The 26683-nt window shown below is 34.1% G+C and overlaps 1 pseudogene; it reads right to left on the bottom strand.

Moving 5' to 3' along the window:
* Positions 1 to 2706: 2706 nt before the first annotated feature.
* Positions 2707 to 26683, bottom strand: part of LOC131153894 (uncharacterized) — a 28554-nt pseudogene continuing 4577 nt past the window's right edge.

The raw sequence follows: 26683 nt of genomic DNA, 5'->3' as shown, positions 1-26683 counted from the left end.
CGTCAAGAAATGAGGGGAGAGAGAGAGGCAAAGACAGAGTGGCGCGGGGACGTGAGAGAAGCTGAGAGGCGATTCTGTTCTGTCTGCTCCCAGGAAAGCTTTAGCTTTCTTCTGTTTTTTTTTTTTTCACTTACTTTAACTTAACTTTTATATATATAATCATCATTTTACTTAATTAATTCAAGTTGATAATGTTTAACTAATTAATTACTAATAAATAATTTTAATTTAATTTAAATCTTTTTTTTACTATTCCCTTTATTTTTTTATTTAATACATTAATTTATTAATGTTTAACTAATTAATTGATTAATAATGTTTTTTTTATTTAATAACTTTTTTTTTTTTTCAGGTTATTACAAAGGATGTGACCAACTTCTCCCAAGTCTTTCATGTTGAACTGTACGGATAACCATACCTTAACTAAAGATAATACCCCCACATCATTTCCAATGAGTAAGATATCATCCACATATAGCACCAAGAATACCACCACATGTCCATCATGCTTTTTGTATACACATCACTCATCAGGGCATTGATCAAAACCATAAGATTTAATGGCTTGATCAAAACGGATGTTCGAAGACCTAGATGCCTGCTTAAGTCCATAAATGGACTTCTTAATCTTGCACAACATATGCTGTTGGCCTACTGCTGCAAAACCATCTTGTTGCACCATATAGATGCACTCATCAAGACTTCCATTAAGGAAAGCTGTCTTGACATCCATTTGCCAAATTTCATAATCGAAATGAGCTACATTGGATAAGAGAATCCAGATAGACTTTAGCATGGCTATCGACAAGAAAGTTTCCTTATAGTCAATTCTTTCTTTCTGAGTAAACCCCTTCGCAACAAGCCTAGCCTTGAAGGTTTCCACCCGCCCATGTGCTCCTCTCTTCTTCTTATAAATCTACTTGCATCCGATGGGTTTTATCCCTTCGGGTGGCTCTATAAGATCCCAAACTTGATTAGAATACATGGACTCCATCTCCGATTTAATAGCCTTCTGTTAGAGTTATGCTTCTTTGTCTTGAAGTGCTTCACTGTAGTTGCTGGGTTCGGTATCAGTTCATCTAGGATCCTGTCATAAGACTCTCCTAAGAACATATACCAATCAGGCTAGTGTACAACCCTCCCACTATGACGAGGCACGTTTTGTTGTGTTGATCGTGATCCTTGTGCACCATCATTTTGCCTTAGTTGTGCAACCGGTGTATTGATGGTAGCTGCAAGTGACGGGCCAGACTCAGCTCGACTTACAACATTCCTCCCACTATGATGAGGTAATGGGATGTTAATAACTCTATCTTGTGGTGATTCTTCTTGAACTATTGGTATAACTCGTATATCTCCTCTCAACTCTTCTAGAACAATCCTACTTCTGGGTTTGTAGTTCATTACATAGTCTTCTTCTAAGAATCGAGCATTGGTGCTAACAATGACCTTCTGATCCTTAGGACAATAAAATAAACCACCTTTCGTTCCTCTAGGGTAGCCAACAAATAAACAAACATCTGTCCTTGATTCCAACTTATCTATTTTCCCTTTTAGCACATGTGCTGGATTTACCCATATCCGAACATGTTGCATACTAGGTTTGTGCCCAGTCCACAATTCTCTGGGTGTAGTAGGTACTGACTTATATGGGACCAAGTTTAGAATATAGGCTGCTGTTTCAAGTGTGTGCCCCCAAAATGAATTAGGCAAATCTGAATAACTTATCATAGATCTGACCATGTTCATAAGAGTCTTATTCCTTCTTTTTGCTACACCATTCTGTTTTGGCATACCAGGTACAGACAACTGGGATTCAATTCCCTCCACTGATATGTAATCCTCAAATTTTCCTAAGAGGTACTTGCCACCATGATTAGATCGTAGTGTCTTGATACATTTATCCTGACGCTTCTTCGTTTTTGCCTTAAATACCTTGAATTTCTCAAAGCATTTTGACTTATGGCGCATCAAATAAATATACCCATACCTTGTGTAATCATCAATGAAAGTAATGAAATACTCAAAGCCACCTCTAGCCTAGATATTCATGGGGCCACACAAATCAGAGTGAACCAGTTCTAATGCCTCTTTTGCTCTATAGCTTTTGGCCGAAAAGAGCCGCACCTTCTAAGCAGGATCCACAGACGGTAGTGCCTCCACTTCTAATGAACCTAATGGTCCATTGTGAACTAGCCTTGAAATCCATCTCAAATTAATATGACCTAGGTGTAAGTGCCAAAGACAAGTTTGGTTCAATTCAGAAGGTTTCTTTCTCTTACATGGTAGTTTATCAGTGTTATTCAATTTATTTAGTTGCACTATAGGAGAAACATGATTAATAATATAAAGACCATCCACCAATGTACCAGAACAGATAAAACGTTTATTTAACTAATAATAACTGAGTTATTAAAATAAACAGAATATCCGTGATCAATCAACTTCGAAACTGAAATCAAATTCCTTCTAATGGAAGGTACAAAAAGAGAGTCTTTCAATATTAAAATTGTATCTCTACCAAAAGAAATGTGAATATCTTCTATTGCAACTACTAACACTTTCATGCCATCTCCTAGAAATACGTAAATCTCCCCATCACATAGTTTGCAGGTTTGCTAGAACCCTTGCAAAGAATTGCAAATATGACTAGTGGCTCCCATATCTACACATTAGGTATTGGTAGATGTCACTGCTAAATATGTTTCAACTACTAGTGATTGAGATATACCTTTGTTGTTCTGTTTGGTGAGATAAACTGGACATTGTGATTTCCAATGCCCTGGTTGCTTGCAGTGAAAACACCTTGCCCTTAGGCTTTTTCACTCCATCCCGCGGCCCACGTACTACTGGAGGAGCTCCCTGTGGTTTCTGATTCTTTTTCTACTTCTTTCGGCCTTTTGGCCTAGAAGAAGAACCTTTCTCAGTCACAAGAGTAGTAGTTGGTTTTCTGATGAGGCCTTCAGCTGCTTGAAGCTCTTTAAATAGTTATACCAATGAGTAAGAGAGCTTATTCATGTTGTAGTTCAGGTTAAATTGCTTGAAAGAGTCAGGCAATGACTGGAGAATGATATCGACCTAGGTTTCCCAATTTATTTCAGCTCCAAGGATCTCTAGCTTATTGAGAGGACCAATCATCTTCAGAACATGATCCCTTGTTGGGGTCTCTTTTGCCATAGTAGTATTAATAAGTTCCTTCACAACAATTTGCCTAGTAGCACGATTTTGATCCCCAAACATTTCTTTGAGGTTGTACATTACATCATAGGCAAAAGGCATAGATAGATGATGATGTTGCAGAACATTTGACATAGATGCCAAAATGTAACATTGCGCCATCTCATCAGCCTTAATCCACTTCCGGTAAGCCTAAACCCTCATCGGTTGCCCCTTCACTGAGTTTCTATGGACATACCTCTACGAGCACATACTTGTACTCCTCTGCAGTCAGTAAAATATCCAAGTTCCTTTTCCAGTCTATATAATTAGGTCCAACCAGTTTGTTTTCTTTGAGAATAATAGCTAGGGGATTGAAAACCATTTTAATCCTGGGAATCACATATTATCACAAAATATGATGAGCAATAATAAACTTTTAATTCAGTGAATTACGGTATTATCCCTAGAGGGGGTGAATTGAGTATTTTAAAAAATTAAGTCCTTTAAGTTCTAATTTTGAAAACTATCAATTACAAACTTGCTATCTACTTAATACTTAGCTTAATGTTTCACAATTAATCAATTTAATGTGTGTCTTTATCAAGCATACAATTTTACCCAATTACACACCAAATTATCAAATGCTCAACTCATACATAATAAACATATAATTTAAATGCAATTGGAAATTAAAAAGAGTTAAGGGAAGAGAGAAGACAAACACGACTTTTACAAGGTTCGGCCTACCCCAGCCTACGCCCTCGCCTTGAGCAACCTACTCAAGGATTCCACTAAAAATATGCTCCTTTAACTGGGATGGAGCTTCCCTTACAATCTGCTATTTACAAGAGGCGTAACTTCCTCCTCAACCTCGGTTCACGACCCGAACCGTGAATACAATAGAAAAATTACAACTTTTGCAAAACTCAATTGCTTCTACACAAAGCTAGTGAGTACAATATAAACCTAATACATACTCATATGATAAAAGTTGAAGCTCAATGTGTGAGTATGATATTCAATGATATTTCTTGAAATAAGTGATGAATGATCGTTATATAAAATATGTAGGACAAAGATGCTCCAACGATCTAATCAACTATACGATTTTTATAGAATTATTTGAATAAGAGGTTTAGTTCAAAAATCTAAATCAGATTTATGATCTTCACAAAAATTACTCGGACAATTGATTTTCAGTAAAGATAAAAAATAGTCTTTATCAAAATACTTAGGTACAACACTCGTTCGTCGACGAGACCACGAGTTCTTTGACGAGAGCACTGTCTAACTTTTTGGGCTCTCGGTATTTTTTTGTCGACGAGACAACACTGTTCATTGCCGAGTGGCCTTCATACGTTTATTGATGAGGCCATGGGGTTCGTCGACGAGGCCTCTAAAATTTGCCTCGAAAAATTTTTTCAACCTAGAACTAATGTAAATAAATCTTTCATGAAATGCATGAGTCTTAAGGTCTGTCTAGGATATATTTGAGCTTCGAATTAAATCATATTAAATATGTAAATACATTCAATTCTAAATACCCATTCCCATTGAATATCTTGAACTTGAAGCTTGCTTCTTCATCCTTTTATTCTTCTAGTTCTATGGATTGAGCCAAGTGATATGTACTTAGGTTCCTCGTGGCTCCCATATCAAGCTTACTATTCGTGCATTCTAAATCATGATCCTGTTCACAAACTCAATTGCACAAGTCAAATACCAGGTGATTCGTCATTATCAAAACAGGATTGGACTCATAGAGTCAACAATCTCCACCTTTTTTATGATGACAAACACATGAGCAAAAATAGGTTACGCCTAACAAGGCTCCCCCTAAGATAATGCATAATTTAAAATTCAACAATATAGTAATATGGTTTACACACAATGAAGTTCATACACATTGTAGAATATGCAATATTTTTACTAGTATATACTTCTCTCCCTTTATTTCAAAGGAAAAAAAAAAAATTTGCAAAAAAAAAAAAAAAATCATTTTAGCTTACTAACTTCTCCCCCTTTTGATATCAACAAAAAGGTATAAAAAAATTGTGCTAACATAATTATATCTCATCTTTGCAATCAAAATACATTTCAACTTCTATGTTTCAAGATTGTACTATCGAATATATCTCCCTTTATGACTCAATTTACTTCTCCCCCTTTCTAAGGTATATTTGTGTTGTTGAATCAACTTTCAATGTGGACATACACAATATTTCAATTTACATAGACATGGATAAGTAAATCAGTCCATTAAAGTCCAAAAGTTTATGTGAGCATCAACATGTGTCATGTATCCATTAAAATTTAACATGCAGTAACCATTTGTTAAGTTTCATACCAAATGAAAAACAAATTAGTCAAATGTGAAAAATTTTAAGCAAATGTGAATTTTAATTTAAATTTGCTCCCCCTTAATTATGTAGTCTAATGTAACTCTAGGCAACATCTCGACTATGCATCAAGCCTAATTCACATCTAATTTGGATAAACCTATCATTCGGAAGTGGTTTCATGAATATGTATGCCCATTGTTCATTTGTGCATACAAACTCAAGTGTCACATCTCTTTTTTGCACATGGTCACAAAGAAAATGATGTCTAATTTCTATGTGTTTAGTTTGTGAATGTGATATAGGATTCTTTGAAATGTTTATTGCACTCATATTTTCGCATCTTATAGGAACTATGTCATAGTGTAATCCAAAATCCATAAGTTGTTGTTTCATGTAAAGCATTTGAGCACAACAACTTCTAGCCGCTACATATTTTGCCTCGGCTGTGGAAAGAGTAACTAAATTTTGTTTCTTGAAAACGAAGATACTAAAGAATGTCCTAAGAAATGACATGTGCCGCTCATACTTTTCTATCTACTTTGCTACCGGCAAAATCAGCATCCGAATAGCTGATAATCTTAAAGGAGGTATACTTAGGATACCATAATCCAAGTTCAGTGGTTCCAATCAGGTATCTAAGTATTCTTTTGACATCTAATAAATGGGATTCTTTAGGTGCAACCTGAAATCTTGCGCACAAACATACGCTAAACATTATGTCAGACTTGCTGGCAGTCAGATATAGTAAGCTGCCAATTATCCCACGATAGAGCTTAACATTTACTGGTATGCCTTGTTCGTCTTTGTCTAATTTTATAGAAGAGCTCATTGATGTTCCTAGAGTTTTACCATCTTCCATATTAAACCTTTTGAGCAAATCTCTAATATACTTCGATTGATTTATAAAGATTCCATGTTTTTCCTCTTTGATTTGAAGTCCTAGGAAGATGTTAAGTTCTTCCATCATGCTCATCTCAAATTCATTTTGCATACAACTTGCAAACTCATTGAACAACTCTTCTTTTGTAGCTCCAAAAATGATATCATCTACGTATACTTGTACTAGAAGCATGTTGTCATTCTTAGATTTGATGAAGAGTGTTGTATCTATCTTGCCTCTAATAAATCCATTATCCAGTAGAAAACCACTTAGCCTTTCATACCAAGCTCTAGGAGCTTGCTTTAAACCATACAAGGCTTTAATTAGTCTATAAACATGATTTAGATGCTTATGGTTTTCAAAACTTGGGGGTTGTTCTACATATACTTCTTCATTTATGTAGCCATTTAAAGTGTGCTTTTGACATCTATTTGATACAACTTTGAAAAGTAAGGTGTAGCCTTAAAAGGGGGGGGGGGGGGTGAATTGGATTATAAAACTTTCTTTTAATTCCTATGAGAACTTCTTCTTGATTAATTAATTTTAGACTTGTTTGTTTAATTCACCAATCACACAAGGACTTAGTTCCTTTATTTAATCCACAACCACACAACTATTCAATCATTCAAGTAATCAATCAATCACAATTTGAAAAGAAAACAACTAATTGATTTGCCAAGTATAGTTTAACTACAACACTATTAGACTAATGGAAGCATGCAAGATTCAAAACTCTTTGGAATATAAACACATTCAAACTTTAAACCATTCAACCACAATATATCAATATATTAAATTCAACTTTCAGCTTTTGTTGTCAGCCCTAGTTAAAAATTTGAATTAAGCCCTGTAATGAATGATAATTTGTGTTTGCTGATGTGAAGCCTTGTATTAATTGATTTGTTTAATATGATATGTAATATAAATCCAACACAATATTCACACTCTTCCCAATATTCAAAATTATAATAAACTCTCAGTTAATTTATCTTTGGGATGTTAACCAAGTAACGTACTCCCGTATGGTTTCCGCAAGATATGGTTTAACCAACGTACTCCCTTTCGGTTTCCGCAACCCAAACCAAAATCAGACTTTAAGTTTACTTGATTTCCAAATATATGTAGTATATATGATTTTCAATTTAAACCATCCACGCAATTTAAATATGTACTGAAAATAAAGAGTAGGGAAAGAAAGAGTGAGACGAAGATTTTTACGAGGTTCAGCTTATACCCATTCTACGTCCTCTCCTTTGGCAAACCACGAAAGGATTCACTAAACTTGTTCCTTTGATGGGCGGAACAATAACTTTACAACACTCCTTTGTTAAGGCTAAAGCCCGCCTTCTCCAAACGATATCCTCTCGTCCGGTCACTCCTTAACTAGGCTAGAGCCCGCCTCTCTATGCAATATCTCCTTGCTTAGCCAATGATCCAAACAATCCTTGGAACTGTCAATCCACAATAAATAAATCAAATAGATGCGTACAAATAATTTTCTTCTCAAAGAGCTTATTAGTACAACAATTCAGAGCTATATACTTCAAAGTAAATAACAATATGGAATTTTAACTTGGAGCTCAATGAAGTATATCACCGATTTATTCTTTCAATGATTGAAAGATTTAGAATTTGTAGTACAATTCTGGTGGAAGAAGATCAACAAGAACGCAGTTGAATTCGTGCAAGTTGAGAGCAAGAGAGAGCCTTGAGAATTTGAGAGCAATTGAGAGAGATTTTGAATTTTTGCTGAATTGAATTCTTGGTTCCATGATTCAATGATATTTGAGGCTTATTTATAGACTTTAAAAAGTATGTAACTTGATCCCCAAGTGACTTGGAGTATTTCCCAAGTTTCCACAAATTTTGAGCCCCAAGCAACCTCATTTAAAAATTTGACCGTTATGAAAAAATTCAAGACAGCCGTGTGACAGATGACTATCCATTTTTGGTAGTCATATGTCCAGTTAAATTAAAGGGACAGTAAGGTGGTAGTCGGCTGTCCAAACACGAATAGACACCTCAAAGTGCACTGGCAGTCGGCTGTCCAGTTCTTGACAGTCATCTGTCAGCCCTTTAGTAGTTTGATAATAACTTTTTGTGTGTGACTCCAAATTTGACGTTATTGGTGTCAAATGAAATCTAAGAGAAAATAATAAAACTTTCATGTTGAACACATTTTGAAATAAAGATTTTTTGATGGAGAAAAAGGTACATCAATGCCGATGTAGAAAAATTGACCGCATTTGAGAAATCCTCTTTTGGTGCTTTTCAAAAATGATTCTAACCTTTTTAAAACAATTTTTGACCTTATAAAAATATTTTTCAAGTATTTTAAAAGGTATCCAGGTCCAATAAATTAACCTAAGAGCTTCTTGCATCCATATTGAAATTATTTGAAGTACTTACAAAGATTGTCCTAAAGACTCATTTGACTATTCTTTGCTTTGAGTTCTCTTTATTGCTGAGCTCCAATGATCCTGAATTTGATGTGAGCTTTCAAGATATATCTCTCTTGATCTTTCAATATTACTTTAGATTTTGAGCTTCACTGAACTTTGAGCTTTCCATCTTGATCACTTGGGCTTTCATTCTTGAAGCTTTTTGTTTTTAAATCAATGCTCTCACGATCTTCAAGTTTTAATCCATGCCTCAAGCTTGATATAATCAGCCTTCTTTGAAGTACAAGCTTTCATGAATTCTTTAACTTTGCATTAATCATTAAGTCCTGAAAATACACCACTTAAACAAAACATGTTAAGTTCTACTTGTTTGTTAGCATCAAAACAAGATGTTAAGCCTTGTAAGACCAACAATCTCCCCCTTTTTAATGATGACAAACAAGAAGCAAAAATTGGAATGAGTCTTAAAAAGACTCCCTCTTTCAATAAGCATCATCTTAACAATATTTGTAAGATCAATATCAATTTCAAAACCACTTTTACAATCATGCTCCTCACTATCAAATACTTCCCCTTTTGATATATATTGTGTTCATGTTCAGTTTTTGCAATTTGCAATAATATGTTCAATTTTTGCTTTAAAAATTCTCCCCCTTTTGACATCCATCAAAAAGGAAAAATGATTAAGTTCAAGTAAAATCACATGTTGAGCATATCATCAAACATGCATATCAACTTATGTACACACTCAATTTATTATTTTTGATTTTATGATTCCAATTTAAAATTGAATTCATGATATCTATTTAAAATTTATGATACCAATTGAGAATTGATACCAATTGAAAATTTAATTCATGATACCAATTGAAAAATATGTGATACCAATTTAAAATCCTCTGAATTGATTAAAAGGGAAACAATCATAATATAAGCAATATGACATAACACTCCCCTTGAATTCAATACATTCAGTTTTGTTACCAATTATGCTTATCATCCCATGTTTCAAAACATTTATTCACATCATATATCAAATATCAATATCATGCCAATATTATCAATGTTATACTATGCTCATAGATATAATCATACTTGTCATGCTCAAAAACAAATTTAACTTTTAGATTGTGATACCAATTAAAATTTTTTAAATGTGATACCAAAAATATTCATGGATATCAAAGACTTTATAGATACCAAAGTCATTATCACATTATACACAACTCATGGATACCAATATAACCATTGTATCGCTCATAGGTCATGGATATCGATATAAAAAGTAGTAAGTCTATCCATGTAATTCATCAATAGCATGCATGATCAAGAATTAATCTTATATCAAAATTCATACTTATACTCAATAATCTCATGCTCAAATTTTCAACATAGTGAGCCATAAATTTTCAATATAAGTCAAGCATATCATGTAGCATATCATATAGGCATGAAAGCATATAGCATCTCAAATAGGCATGTAAGCATGTAGCATATAGCATTTCATTCTCAAATATCTTTTAAAAAAAATTTATGCAGTCACTTGTCAACAGAGGGCAGTCATCTGTCACTAAACAACCAGGTTTTTACAAATGAACAGAAGGGTGACAGACGACTGACAAAACCTACGCAGTCATCTCAATTGTCACTAACAGTTGTCTGTCAACAACTTGATAGTCATCTGTCATGCTTCTGTCTACTTAATTAAGGTCCTTTAATTTGTCAGTTGACTATCCATGACAGGCAGTTGTCTGTCAACCGGTTGTTCCTCATTTCAAGACATTTTTTATTTCTCTCTTCTTTGTTTATTTAGACTTAAAATCTCAATTTGTTCTTCTTTGAAAAATAAGTTCCAAGACTTAAAACTAAGGTCTCTATGTCTCTTTACCTAGTGAGCTTCAAAATGAAAAATCATACTTGAATTAACTTGAAGTACTTATGTAATAAGCTCAATTTGATATTTTCTTAATATTTTCTTAAGTTAAACTTTGTAAAAATAATACTATGATTTTGCCAACAATGTCATTTTTGCATTTGTTATAATAGGCTCTTAAACTTATTTGTTGATCATGAATTAAGTTACTTTCTCAATTTTTAAAGGGGAATAACTTAATCCATGGAGTTTTTCATTTATGAACTAGTCTTTCATCTTGGTATCCATACTTTCTTGGGTCTGGTTGGTTTGATAAAGGACGTTTCTTTTACTTTCTATACTTGTTTAGTTTTTACATCCTTTCTCTTGAATGAACATTCAAATTTCATATGCACCTTTTTCTTACATTGATAGCATATTGTATTAGTGCATGCATTACTAGATGTGGTGGCATAGTCTTTGGAGGCTTTAAAAAAATTTTTTCCTTATATTTTCAATTCCATTAAAACCAATGCCTTCTCTATTTAGAGACATTCTTTGGGAGCCTACCATTTTGTCAAAGTTTGTTTTTCCTTTTGTAAAGTTATAAATGATCCTTTCTTTTTTATCTTCCATTTGATTCTTGAGATCATTTATCTCTTTATCTTTCTTGTCATCAACCTTCTTTTGTGACTTCTCTAATTCTAGAGATAAATTTTTGATTTTATCCTCTAATTCAAATATATATATATATATATATATATATATATATCTTTCTCATATACCGTAGAAGATAGGGATCGAAGGTCTTCTATCATTTTTTCATTCTTGCTTTCTAATTCTTTAATTTTTAAATCTTTTTCTTTTTCAGCAAGATTTTTGGATTCTAACTCCTTTGTCATAGCTTCAATCTTACTTTCTATTTTTCTTGATTCTTGAATCCTTTTCCCTTTTAGCAGTTCTAAAAGCTTCTAACTCTTTCAGCATTCCTTCATTCTTGTTTTTCAATGAAGTATTTTGTTTAGTTACGAATAATATGGTAAGATGAATAAGTCATTTTGAAGTTCTTCATAAGATGACATGCTTTCATCATTAGATTCATTAGATGAATCACTATCATATTCATTATCTCATTTGGATGAGGAACATTCCTCATTGTCCCAAGCCATAAAGCAAGCAACCTTTTGGTTACTTGTAAGCTCAATCCTATTATCCCTAACATCTATAGTGCCTTCGTAGGTGACTTCTAACTTGTCTCATATTTCCTTAACTGATTTGCAAGCCATCACTCTATTAAATTCATTGGCATCTAAAGCACAATATAGAGCATTCATAGCACTAGAGTTTATATGCACCATTTTATAGTCTCTTTCAGTCATGACCTTCTTTTCCTTAGGTATTTTTTTCCATCTATTAAAGTTGTAGGAATTAGATCACCATCCGTCACAACCTCCCAAACTTTCCAATCCATGGTTTGAAGGTATATTTGCATTCTCTTTTTCCAAAATGTATAGTTGTGTCCACAAAAGATTGGTGGCCTAGTTGAAGATTGTCCCTCTCCAAAGGGAGCTACACCTAATTGAGCTATTTAGGTCTTTTTATAGCTACTAATTAAGATTTTCTATAACCCCATTCTGATACCAATTGAAAAGTAAGGTGCAGTCTCAAGAGGGGGGGGGGGTGGTGAATTGGATTATAAAACTTTCTTTTAATTCCTATGAGAACTTCTTCTTGATTAATTAATTTTAGACTTGTTTGTTTAATTCACTAATAACACAAGAACTTAGTTCCTTTATTTAATCCACAACCACACAACTATTTAATCATTCAAGTAATCAATCAATCACAATTTGAAAAGCAAACAACTAATTGATTTGCCAAGTATACGTTAACTACAACACTATTAGATTAATGGAAGTATGCAAGATTCAACACTCTTTGGAATATAAACACATTCAAACTTTAAACCATTCAACGACAATATATCAATATATTAAATTCAACTTTCAGCTTTTGTTGTTAGCCCTGGTTATAAATTTGAATCAAGCCCTGTAGTGAATGATAATTTGTGTTTGCTGATGTGAAGCCTTGTATTAATTGATTTGCTTAATATGATATGTAGTATAAAATCCAACACAATATTCACACTCTTCCCAATATTCAAAATTCAAATAAACTCTTAGTTAATTTATCTTTGGGATGTTAACCAAGTAACGTACTCCCATATGGTTTTCGCAAGATATGGTTTAACCAACGTACTCCCTTTCGGTTTCCGCAACCCAAACCAAAATCAGACTTCAAGTTTACTTGATTTCCAAATATACATAGTATATATGATTTTCAATTTAAACCATCCACACAATTTAAATATGTACTGAAAATAAAGAGTAAGGAAAGAAAGAGTGAGACGGAGATTTTTAGGAGGTTCGGCTCATATCCAGCCTACGTCCTCGCCTTTAGAAAACCACCAAATGATTCACTAAATCTGTTCCTTTGATGGGCGGAACAATACCTTTACAACACTCCTTGGTTAAGGCTAGAGCCTGCTTTCTCCAAATGAAATCCCCTCGTCAGGTCACTCCTTAACTAGGCTAGAGCCCGCCTCTCTAAGTAATATCTCCTTGCTTAGCCAATGATTCAAACAATCCTTGGAATCGTCAATCTACAAGAAATAAATCAAATAGATGCATACAAATAATTTTCTCCTTAAAGAGCTAATTAGTACAACAATTCAGAACTATATACTTCAAAGTAAATAACAATATTAAATTTTAACTTGAAGCTTAATGAAGTATATCACCGATTAAATCTTTCAATGATTGAATGATTTAGAATTTATAGCACAATTTCGGTGAAGAAGATCAGCAAAAACTCAGTTGAATTCGTACAAGTTGAGAGCAAGAGAGAGCCTTGAGAATTTTAGAGCAATTGAGAGAGATTTTGAATTTTTGCTTAATTGAATTCTTGGTTCTATGATTCAATGATCTTTGAGGCTTATTTATAGACTTTAAAAAATACGTAACTTGATCCCTAAGTGACTTGGCATATTTTTAGCACAATTTTGGTGGAAAAAGATCAGCAAAAACTCAGTTGAATTCGTGTAAGTTGAGAGCAAGAGAGAGCCTTAAGAATTTGAGAGCAATTGAGAGAGATTTTGAATTTTTGCTGCATTGAATTCTTGGTTCCATGATTCAATGATATTTGAGGCTTATTTATAGACTTTAAAAAGTACATAACTTGATCCCCAAGTGACTTGGCGTATTCCCAAAGTTTCCATAAAGTTTGAGCCCCAAGCAACCTTATTTAAAAATTTGACCGTTATGAAAAAATTCAAAACAGCAGCTTGACAAATGACTGTCCATTTTTGGCAGTCATATGTCCAGTTAAATTAAAGGGAAAGTAAGGTGGCAGTCAGCTATCCAAACATGAACAGACGCCTCAAAGTGCACTGGCAGTCGGCTGTCCAGTTCTTGACATTTGTTTGTCAGGATGTCAGTTTCGAGTACCCTTCAATCGTTTGATCATAACTTTTTTTACGTGACTTAAAATTTGACATTCTTGGTGTCAAATGAAAGATAAAAGAAAATCATAAAACTTTCATGTTGAGCACATTTTAAAATAAATATTTTTTGATAGAGAAAAATGTACATCAATGCGGATGTAGAAAAATTGATAGCATTTGAGAAATCCTCTTTTTGGTGCTTTTCATTCCAAAAATGATTCTAACCTTTTTGAAACAATTTTTGACCTTATAAAAATATTTTTCAAGTATTTTAAAAGGTATCTAGGTCCAATAAATTAACCTAAGAGTTTCATGCATCCATATTGAAACTATTTGAAGTACTTACAAAGATTGTCCTAAAAACTCATTTGACTCTTCTTTACTTTGAGTTCTCTTTATTGCTGAGCTCCAATGATCCTGAATTTGATGTGAGCTTTCAAGATCTATCTCTCTTGATCTTTCAATATTACATTAGATTTTGAGCTTCATTGATCTTTGAGCTTTCCATCTTGATCACTTGGGCTTTCATTCTTGAAGCTTTTTCTTTTAGATCAATGCTCTCATGATCTTCAAGTTTTAATCCATGCCTCAAGCTTGATATAATCATCCTTATTTGAAGTACAAGATTTATAAATTCTTTAACCTTGCATTAATCATTGAGTCCTGAAAATACATCACTTGAACAAAGCCTTGTAAGGCCAACAAACTTGAAATCCTTAAAAGCTGCATAAGCTAACAAAATTCGAATGGCTTCTATTCTAACTGTAGGCGTGAAGGTTTCCTTAAAATCTATTCCTTCTTCCTAGTTATATCCCTGAGCTACTAGTCTTGCCTTATTTCGAACAACTATTCCATGTTCATCTTTCTTGTTCGTATATATCCTTTTTGTTCTAATAACTGTCTTATCCTCAGGTCTAGGAACTAATGTCCAGAATTTATTTCTCTCAAACTTATATAATTATTCTTGCATAGATATTACCCATGATTCATCCTCAATTTGCTTCACTCACATTCTTAGGTTCTTCTTGTGATAAGAAAGCAAAATGACTAATCATATTTCTAAGTGAGGATTGTGTAGTTACTCCATGAGATGGTTCTCCTATAATTTGATCTATAGGATGATTCTTTATGTACTTCCATTCTCTAGGTGGTTCATTAATCTATTTTTCCACTTGATTATCTTCAGAAGATGTTTCCTTAACATCAGAGTTCTTATCTGAATTATTTTCAATAGACAAATTTTCAAATTCTTTATTTATCTCAATTTCTTCTTCATTAGTCTTTTGAGTAAATGGATTGGATTCATCGAATACAACATGAATGGATTCTATAATGGTTAATGTTCATTTATTATATATCCTGTAGGCTTTACTATATAAGGCATATCCTAGAAAAATACCTTCAGCAAATTTCACATCAAACTTTCCTAAATGTTCATTGTCTCTATGTACAAAGCACTTGCATTCAAAGACATGAAAATATGAGATGTTTGGTCTATGGTCATTCTATAATTCATATGGAGTCTTATTTAGAGATGGTCTAATCAGGACTCTATTTAGAATATAACAAGCGGTATTTACTGTCTCAGCCCAAAAGTACTTAGGTAGTTTATGTTCGTTGAGCGTAGTTCTGGCTATTTCTTGTATAGACCTATTCTTTCTCTCAACTGCACCATTTTATTGTGGTGTTCTAGGAGTTGAAAAATTATGAGATATTCCTATTGAATCACTGTATTCTTCCATACCTTGATTTTAAATTCTCTACCTTTATCACTTTGGATTTTAGTGATAGTATATCCCTTTTCATTTTGAATTTTCTTGCACAATTTAATAAATTGTTCACACACTTCATCTTTGTGACCAAAGAATAGTACCGGTGTAAATCTAGAATAATCATCAATAATAACAAATGCGTATTATTTTCCTCCTAAACTCTGAATTGGGTTTGGACCAAATAAATCTAAGTGTAGTATTTGAAGTGGCCTAGTAGTAGAGACTACTTTCTTCTTCTTAAAACTAGATCTTACTTGTTTTCCTAGTTGACATGCATCACAAATTTTGTCTTTCACAAATTTTGTCTTAGGCAATCCCTTAACTAAGTCTCCCTTAACTAGTTTAGTTATTAAGTCCATGTTTGCGTGTCCTAGTCTCCAATGCCAAATCCAACTAATTTCATTCATAGCATTGAAACATGTCACCTGCATTTATTAAGGTTGTGAATAGAATTTTGTTATCAGTTTTATGCCAACGATGCACTTGTTGTAACATCCCAAACCCCCTAAGTGGGCCCGAAATGCTACTAATCCACTCAGTTACCTGATAATCCACATTCTAATATCATTTATGTAGCAGAAAACATAACTACAATCTTTTAACAAATAAAATACCAAAGTTTTCTAAATCTATCTATAATCCATAGTAATCATCCATCACCTGCATTTCCATAAATCTACATAACTCCGAAAATATTTCAGTATTTTCACAATCATTTATTACTCAATGGCCTTAAAATATAAAACATAAAACATAAAATATTTACATCCCAAAATATTATCAAAATTATACCCTTTTCCCTCAAGAGTGTTATAACCGTTCGAGCTCTCTAAGCTCAATCTCGTGGAGGTCCTAAAAAATATTAGTTTATATTCGGGTGGGACACATCTCAGTAAGGGAAGAAAAAATATATTAAAACAATGTGTGGCCAACATGAGTTTATAACAACATAATATTTAACATTTGAAAATCGTTAACATAATTTTTAAAATCATTTTCTAAACCTAATCAATCACATGCAAAAGATTTAACCCACGAGATTACCCGAGGATAGGGGTGATTACCCGCCCATACAAGTAGCACCCCTCTACTCGAATATTTAGGTAACCCTAAGGTCACTAATAAAGCATACCAGGGCACTCACCTTACTCAGTAAGCCCTCAAGTATTAGATTGATCTCTTACTCACACCGTTCAACAATAGCTTACTGACAAAGGCCCTAAGGATAGGGAAATCTACCCACCCATATAAGTAGGTTCCCTCTGCCCTAGTACGTTATGCAGCTACTGCCATATCTGATGCTACTAGTGCACTCGCCTTACTCAGAAAGCCCTCAGGCGAAGAGTGCGCCCCGCCCAAACGTAACATATTCTACATACATAAATACTTCTAATATCATAATACATTATTCTTTTCTATCATTATTCAATCATACACATCCATTCATGTTCATAGCTTAAATATTGCATTTCATTTCACTTTAAGTGACTCTTTCCCATTTTACATTGTTCACATTTCACATTTCATTTCCATTTCATTCATTTATCTTTTCTTTTCATTTTATTTCATTTCATACCCAATATCTTTCAACTATTTTACCTAACATCTTTTAGCTGTTTTACCCAGCATTTTTCAGCTATCATACATTTATCCAACATCTTTCAGCTGTTTTACCTAACATTTTTTAGCTGTTACACATTTACCCAGCATCTTTCAGCTGTTTTACCCAGCATCTTTCAGCTGTTTTACCCAATATCTTTCAGCTGTTTTACCTAGCATTTTTCAGCTGTTTACCCATCATTTTTTGGCTATTTAAATGGTTGCATTAACACACACAAGCAATATAGTCCATATCATGTTTTATTCACAATGCCTTACTTACTTAACCTGCATCTCGTACATTATATTTGCACAAAATTTACATTTACTCATGTCACACAATTTAGCATTAAAATTCATATAATGCCTGTAAAATAAGCCAACCAACATTTAATGTTTATATACTGAAAATACCTTTCATTTCTTACATAATTATCCTGAAAATATTTCTCACTTTCATCAGTTCATTTTCACATATACATATCTAATAAATAACCCTAAACTCGAAAAAAATATAATTTAAATGGCTGGCATTTTACCCATACCGAAACATATACATGTATATATAACACAATTTATTTTTCCATTAAATTCATAAAAATTCTGATTTAATATATATTTTTTTCCTTACCTGGTTTCTTGAACTACGCCAACAAGGACTCCGAAAAATACCTGCGGCGCTCACTCGGACCCTGGTTCAAAAGCCCTAGTTCCATTAAATTATTCCTAAATAAAATACTATTTAAATATTTCTTAGGACCATAATTTCTAAATTAATAGTTGTACCCGCAAATATAACCAAATTGCCAAATTTCCCAAATCCCACTCTCGCTTTGGAGTGGGACCTAGAAAACCCAATTGGAAGTTTACCTACGTCAAAATGACGACATTCGCGACTAGGACCACGTGGTGGTGCCCGATCGTCAATTTAACAACATATTTAAAGAAAAATTAGAAAAATGGGAAAAAGTTACATTTCCCAAGGAGCAGTGTCTAAGCCGTTCCCACGACAAATCTACTCTAGTAGAAATGTCGGCAGTGGAACCAATAATCCAACGGCACCTTCCATTTCCCGATCTACTGTAAACTTGCCAAGAAATTGAGAGAGAAAGAAAGACGGAGACGGACGCGCCGCGGCACTGGAGGGATTCCCAAGTGGGGGTGGGGGGGGTGAACCTTCCTTTTTGCAAATCTTCTTCCTAAAGCAAAAGCTTCAAGAAGTTTACCTTTATATATATATATATATATATATATATATTTCAATCATTTTATTTTTTCGAATCTTTACATTCTCCCATCCTTAAAAAATTTTGTCCTCGAAATTTGTTACTCGATCTTTCATTCCCATAATTCTACGATTTACCACATCCCACATCATAATCCCAACCACAATTATATACTTTAAATCCAATACACATCCAAACTTTCCATATAAGGACCAGTCCCACAACTAAGAAACATCACTATTGATGGATTTGCCATGGTTTTCCGAGATCGTTGATTGAATCAGAAAATCATAGAAGTCTGCCAAGGGATTTCTGCCTCCAAGTTATAAGACAAAATCCTATACTTCCCTACACCAAACCTACTCCTTAACACCTAACCTGACCTATCCATCTAGCATCCTTATCCTGATTGTTTCCTATACTCTGGTATAAATCCTCTCTAACCTAATACTCTAACATTTCCATATCCAGGCAATGTGAAATTAATCACACTTCTAGTTGGACATTGCTTTGATACCATCTATAATGCCCCAAACCCCCTAAGTGGGTCTGGAGTGCTACTAATCCACTCAGTTACTTGATAATTCATATTTTAATATCATTTATGCAGCGGAAAACATAACTACAATCTTTCAAAAAATATAATACCAAAGTTTTCTAAATCTATCTATAATCCATAGTAATCATCCATCACCTATATTTCCATAAATCAACATAACTCTCAAAACATTTTTGTATTTTCACAATCATTCCTTACTCAACGGCCTTAAAACATAAAACATAAAATATAAAATATTTACATCCCAAAATATTATCAAAATTATACCCTTTTCCCTCAAGAGTGTTATAACCGCTCGAGCTCTCTAAGCTCGATCTCGTGGAGCTCCTGAAAAAGATTAGTTCATATTCGGGTGAGACACATTTGAGTAAGGGAAGAAACAATATATTAAAACAGTGTGTGACCAACATGAGTTTATAACAACATAATATTTAACATTTGAAAATCGTTAACATAATTTCTGAAATCATTTTCTGAACCTAATCAATCACATGCAAAAGATTTAACCCACGAGATTACCCGATGATAGGGGTGATTACCCACCCATAAAAGTAGCACATTTCTGCTATGATATTTAGGTAACCCTAAGGTCACTAATAAAGCATACTAGATCACTCACCTTACTCAGTAAGCCCTCAAGTGTTAGATTGATATCGTACTCACACCGTTTAACAATAGCTTACCGGTAAAGGCCTTAAGGATAGGGAAATCTACCTGCCCATACAAGTAGGTTCCCTCTGCCCTAATACGTTATGCAGCTACTGCCATATCTAATGCTACTAGTGCACTCACCTTACTCAGAAAGCCCTCAGGCGAAGAGTGCGCACCGCCCAAATGTAACATGTTCTACATACACTTCTAATATCATAATACATTATTCTTTTCTATCATTATTCAGTCATACACATCCGTTCATGTTCATAGCTTAAACATTGTATTTCATTTCACTTTAAGTGACTCTTTCCCATTTTACATTGTTCACATTTCACATTTCATTTCCATTTCATTCATTTATCTTTTCATTTCATTTCATTTCATATCCAGCATCTTTCAACTGTTTTACCTAACATTTTTCAGTTGTTACTGTTTTACCTAACATTTTTCAGTTGTTACACATTTACCCAGCATCTTTCAGCTATTTTACCCAGCATCTTTCAGCTGTTTTACCCAGCATCTTTCAGCTGTTCTACCCTACATCTTTCAGTTGTTTTACCCAACATCTTTTAACTGTTTTACTCAACATTTTTTCGCTATTACCCAGAATTTTTTAGCTGTTTACATGGTTGCATTAACAAACACAAACAACTTAGCCCATATCATGTTTTATTCACAATGCATTACTTAACCTGCATCTCGTACATTATATTTGTACAAAACTTACATTTACTCATGCCAAACAATTTAGCATTAAAATTCATACAATGCCTGTAAAATAAGCCAACCAACATTTAATGTTTATATACTGAAAATACCTTTCATTTCTTACATAATTATCCTGAAAATATTTCCCACTTTCATCAGTTCATTTTCACATATACATATTTAATAAATAACCCTAAACTTGAAAAAAATATAATTTAAATGGCTGGCATTTTACCCATACCAAAACATATACATGTACATGTAACACAATTTATTTTTCCATTAAATTCATAAAAATTCTGATTTAATATATATTTTTTTCCTTACCTGGTTTCTTGAACTAGGCCAACAAGGACCCCGAAAAATACTTGCGGCGCTCACCTAGACCCTGGTTCAAAACCCCTAGTTCCATTAAATTATTCCTAAATAAAATACTATTTAAATATTTCTTAGGGCCATAATTTCTAAATTAATACTTATACTCGCAAATATAACCAAATTGCCAAATTTCCCAAATCCCACTCTCGCTTTGGAGTGGGGCCTAGAAAACCCAATTGAAAGTTTACCCACATCAAAATGACGACATTCGCGACTAGGACGACATGGTGGTGCCCGATCGTCAATTTAACAACATATTTAAAGAAAAATTAGAAAAATGGGGAAAAGTTACCTTTCCCAAGGAGCAATGCCTAAGCCGTTCCCACGACAAATCTACTCTAGTAGAAATATCGGCAGCGGAGCCAATAATCCAACGGCACCTTCCGTTTCCCGATTTGCCGCAAACTCGCCAAGAAATTAAGAGAGAAAGAGAGATAGAGACGGACGCGCCGCGGCGCAGGAGGTATTCCAGTGGGGGGGGGGGGCGTGAACCTTCCTTTTTGCAAATCTTCTTCCTGAAGCAAAAGCTTCAGGAAGTTTACTTTATATATATTAAACATTAACTTATACTTATATATATATATATATATATATATATATCTTATTTTAATTAGTTTTTTTTTTAAAATCCAATGCAATAATGTTTAATTTAACAACTAATTATTTAATTATTTAATTTATCTTAATTTAATTTATTTTATTTTAATTTTTTTCTTTTTTTCCTTTTTCCCATGCCCTTCCTTTTATTTATTTATTTGTTATTTTATCTATTTTATATTTTTTTTAGTTCAATCATTTTAATTTTTCAGGTCTTTACACTTGTCATGTTCAAAAGATACTTTATAACCTTTATCACACAGTTGGCTTATGGTTAATAAGTTTTATTTTAAACCATCAACGAGTAAAACATCATCAATAAAGAGTAATGAATCGTTACCAACTTTACCAACACCTATGGTCCTTCCTTTTGCATTATCCTCAAGAGTGACAAATCCTCCATCATTTGGTGTGATGGATGTGAATTTAGCTTTTTCCCTAGTCATATGACGTGAACATCCGCTGACCATATTACAACTATCTTTTGAGGAGGGTGATCTCAAGCACACCAGCAATAGACATTTAAGTAATTGTTTTTGGTACCCATTTTTTCTTGGGTCCACGGGGGTTAGTGCTTAACTCTCCTTTAACTCTCCATACCTTTTTTCATTTTAACATCTTTGTTCTTAAAAAGACAATCAAATTTTATATGACTAATCCTTTTACATTTAGAGCATATAGTATATTTATAAGAATCTTTTGATGGAGCATGTGCTTTTGATTCTTTTACAAAATAACCCATGTAAGTATGTTTTCGTTTCAAATTTTACTTTCCATTAAAATAAAGTCCTTCTTTATCTAGGGAATTTCTTTGTGCCCCAAGAAGTATTTCAATGTTACTTTGACCTTGTAACGACCTGATTTTACATGCCATTTTTTTTACACATATAACAAATCTCTCTGTATTACCTGCTGAAAATATCTCAGGCCCCAAGGGAGCACTGAGAAAACTCTGTTCACATTACATTCCTAAGCAGCAATAAACATAAAACTATAAACAATATTTACAATACCAGAAATCTAAAAGTCCCAAAATATACATCACAAAATACCTAATGACAACCATAAAAAACCCTAGGATCTACCCAAACAACCAACACCCAGGACACACTCACCCTTCAAAAAGAGCAGCACAAGAACTTCTCTACCCCCGAGCCTGATTTGCTTGCCTAATTGGATCACCTGAAAAATGTTAAGTCACTAGGATGAGACAACGCTCAGCAAAAGGAAATATGCTATCACTAGTATATCGTACAGATTACATTTATTATAGTTTAAAATACAACTGTATATATGAGTTTTCTAGTTACACATAATTGTAATATTATAATAAATCTATTGTTATACTATAAATCTGTATTTATAGAAATAACTGTGATAATACCCTAGGAGCTGAATGTCATGATTTAACTCCTCTTGACAGGGTTGTGCAACCCGTAGGCGGGACTTAACTCTGGTTGGCCTACCAGGTAAGTTAATCTGAAACTCTAACAATCATCAATCTGGCCCACTGCAGTCCCTCCGGGCACGCTACTAATCTCTACCTTGTCAAATCGGCCACCTCAACCCAGCTTTCTGGGGAGACTACAATCTCTCTTAGCACGGTAGACGGAATCTACACACTATTTGAGATATGTAGTTGCACTCTGATATGAAATAGCAACGGTACCATGCTCTACTGTCTGAATGTTACTGAATATTTTCATAAGGTCTAATAATATTTAGTACTTATATATATAATTATCTTACTGTTTTTACCATGATTTTGAAATAACCATAACATCTTTAAACTGATCTACATAATCTGAATTTTTGACTGAATAACTAAATAATTGAATAACTGAATAACTGAGTGTTATGGTTCTAAAGTCATGGCATTCTGAATTATACTATAAATTATATTTCCTTGAAAACTGCAGATCAATATTTTCTACCAATAAACTATAAAACATGATATCTGTAAAACTGTATAAATACTATACTAAGTTGTAATAAACTCATGCCACATAATTGAGTAATTAAATCCCATGCTCTAAAATTTGCATCTCCTGATATATAATAATAATATTATGGAAAACTGAATAATAATACTGATATATACATAATTTTCTGGTAAACTTTCTAAAATTTCAAGCATAGCATATTTCCTTTACCTATCTGATTAGGAGGCTGGCCTCCACTCAACTCTTGCACCCTCGGTGTACCAATCCCAAAAATCTGCATTTACATATACAAATTCTCTAGTAAATCAATACACCCATATTTCCTGAGATTGCCTATTCATAATTTCTTAAACTATAATTTACCTGGGCTCCTGAACAGATACTTGTTGGGGTTCTTAGCCTATGACTATAGGGGCCCAAAACACCTTATTCCTGAAAATATGACACCCCAAATTTATTCCACAAACACCAGTATATACTTATAGTATACGAAATCTGACCCCAAATAATACTGGTAATATTGAAAATGCCCAAAAATTCACTTACCTAAATTTTAGGATGGTTTCCAAACTGCTCAAATTGAATTTCCGCTCCAGCTATGTAGTAAAGAATCTCCCCAGGATCACTGTGGTAGCTTCTGATCTTCGAACTGGGGAGAATCGGAGCTAGAATCTTAGAGATAAGTGAGTGAATACGTTTTAGAGAGAGAAAGAAACTAATGAAATGAATTTTTTTATGTAGGAAATCTGATTTAGGGCTATATATAAAATGTTGTCCATGTGGCCTCGTCGACGAGTCACGTCGCCTCGTCGACGAGTCCATGAAGACGGCTTGTTGAAGAAGACGGTGCCCTCGTCGAAAAAATTCTGGCACTGAAAACAACTTCTCGATAAAGTCTCGTCGATGAGACACACATCCACGTCAATGAGCCTAAGAAGACAATTCGTAGACGAACACTTTGCGTTATTCGACGAGGCCTTGTTGCAACCCCCTTTAAAATTCTTTTCCCCCCTCTTTTCTTTATTATTTAATTCCAATAATTATTTGGGTTATTACATTCTCCCCTCCTTATAAAATTTCGTCCTTGAAATTTACTATCTATATACCAAATACCTGTATTGAACTCTATCCATTAAGGAAAATATGCTACTTTTTTTATTACTTACCCTCACTTATGGCGAAGGAATACTGTGGTTACATTCAAGGTCCTGGGAGATTACAAATATACTCATAAAATAAAATTCTCCTAAAACCAAACACTACATATCCTACTTTCTAATTTACAATTACACATTTATTACTCTGTACTAAACAAAATAAAACTATTATCACTTGAACTTTACAAATCACTACTATCCCCACTAAACAAGTGTTGGTACTTCTATCTAATTTCTTCCTCAAGCTCGCAAGAAGCTTCTTCTATAGCGTGGTTCTCCACTAAACTTTCACTAGCTAAATTTCCTTGGTGCGCAATTCCTGTGTCTTCCTATCTAAAATTTGTACTAGTGCTTCCTCACAAGCTAATGTCTCTAAGCTCTATTTCTGCATAACTAATTATGTGGGATGGGTCTGGAACTTATTTCCTTAGCATGGCAACATGGAATACGTCATATATTCTAGACAAAACTTGTGGCAGAACTAGCCTGTAGGCAACTGACCCCACTTTTTCAAGTATCTTAAAAGGGCCAATATACCTAGGGCTTAACTCGCCCTTCTTCCCAAACCTCATAACCCTCTCAGAGGGGCTACCTTCAAGAATACGCAATCCCCCACATCAAATTGTAACTCCCAGCGATGAGTGTCTGCATAGCTCTTCTTCTGACTTTGAGCTGTATTGATTCTTTCTTTAATCAGTTGGACTTTATCATACGTCTGCCGCACCATCTCCAGACCCAAAACTTGCCTCTCACCTACTTCATCCTAAAAAAGAGGAGAACGACACCTCCTACCATACAATGCCTCGTAAGGTGCCACGTTGATGCTGGCCTGATGGCTGTTATTGTAAGCAAACTCAACCAATGACATAAATTGGGTCCAGCTACCCCCAAAATCTAGCGTGCATGCACAAAGCATATCCTCTAATATATGGATTGTCCTCTCAGTGTGACCATCCGTATGAGGGTGAAAAGCAGTGCTGAATGCTAATTGTGTTCCCATAACCTCCTGAAAGCTTTTCCAAAATCGTTAGGTAAACCCGGGATCTTGGTTTGAGACTATAGATACCGGTACACCATGGACACGAACTATTTGTTGAACATATATTTCTGTCAATCTATCCATGGAATAGCCGACTTTAATAGGGAGGAAGTAAGCGGTCTTCGTCAAACGATCAACGATCACCCAAATAGCATTCAAACCCTATCGCACTGGTGGTAGCCCAGTAACAAAATCCATAGAGACGTGATCCCATTTCCACTCTGGGATGAATAGTGGTTGCAACTGCCCATCAGATCTCTGGTGCTCAACCTTTATCTGCTGGCATGTCAAACAATGCTTAACAAATTTTGTAATATCCTTCTTCATGCCGCTCCACCAAGAGGATTCCTATAGATCTCGATACATTTAAGTACTACATGTATGTACAATGTATAAGGATCTATGAGCCTCCTCTAATATAGTTCTTCTAATCTCAGCATTTGCAGGAACACATAATCTAGTACGGAATCGTAGGGCTCCGTCATCTGATATACTTAAATCTTCCTCCTATTCATCTTGCACCTTCTTTATCAACTCCGCTAACTCTGGATCAAAATTTTGGTTAGCTTTAATATTTTCTTGCAACTTCGGATAAATCACTAGGTTAGCAATGAATTACCGGTGATACTCCTCTATCAACTCCATGCCTAGTCTCTCCAAATCCATCAGAATAGGGTGCTGAATCTCCATTGTTGATAATACTGCTCCCATTGACTTTCGACTCAATGCATCAGCCACCACATTTGCTTTCCTTGGATGATAGCCAATAGTGCAGTCGTAATCTTTAATAAGTTCCAGTCATCTTCTTTGCATCATATATAGCTCTTTATGAGTGAAGAAACACTTCAAACTTTTGTGATATGTAAAGATTTCACATTTCCCTCCATACAAATAATACCTCCAAATCTTGAGAG

The sequence above is a fragment of the Malania oleifera genome, chromosome 4 (assembly GCF_029873635.1).
Source record: "Malania oleifera isolate guangnan ecotype guangnan chromosome 4, ASM2987363v1, whole genome shotgun sequence".
In the NCBI taxonomy this organism is placed as follows: Eukaryota; Viridiplantae; Streptophyta; class Magnoliopsida; order Santalales; family Ximeniaceae; genus Malania; species Malania oleifera.
The sequence above is the reverse complement of the archived record's forward strand: the minus strand, read 5'-3'. Positions and strand labels throughout refer to the sequence as shown.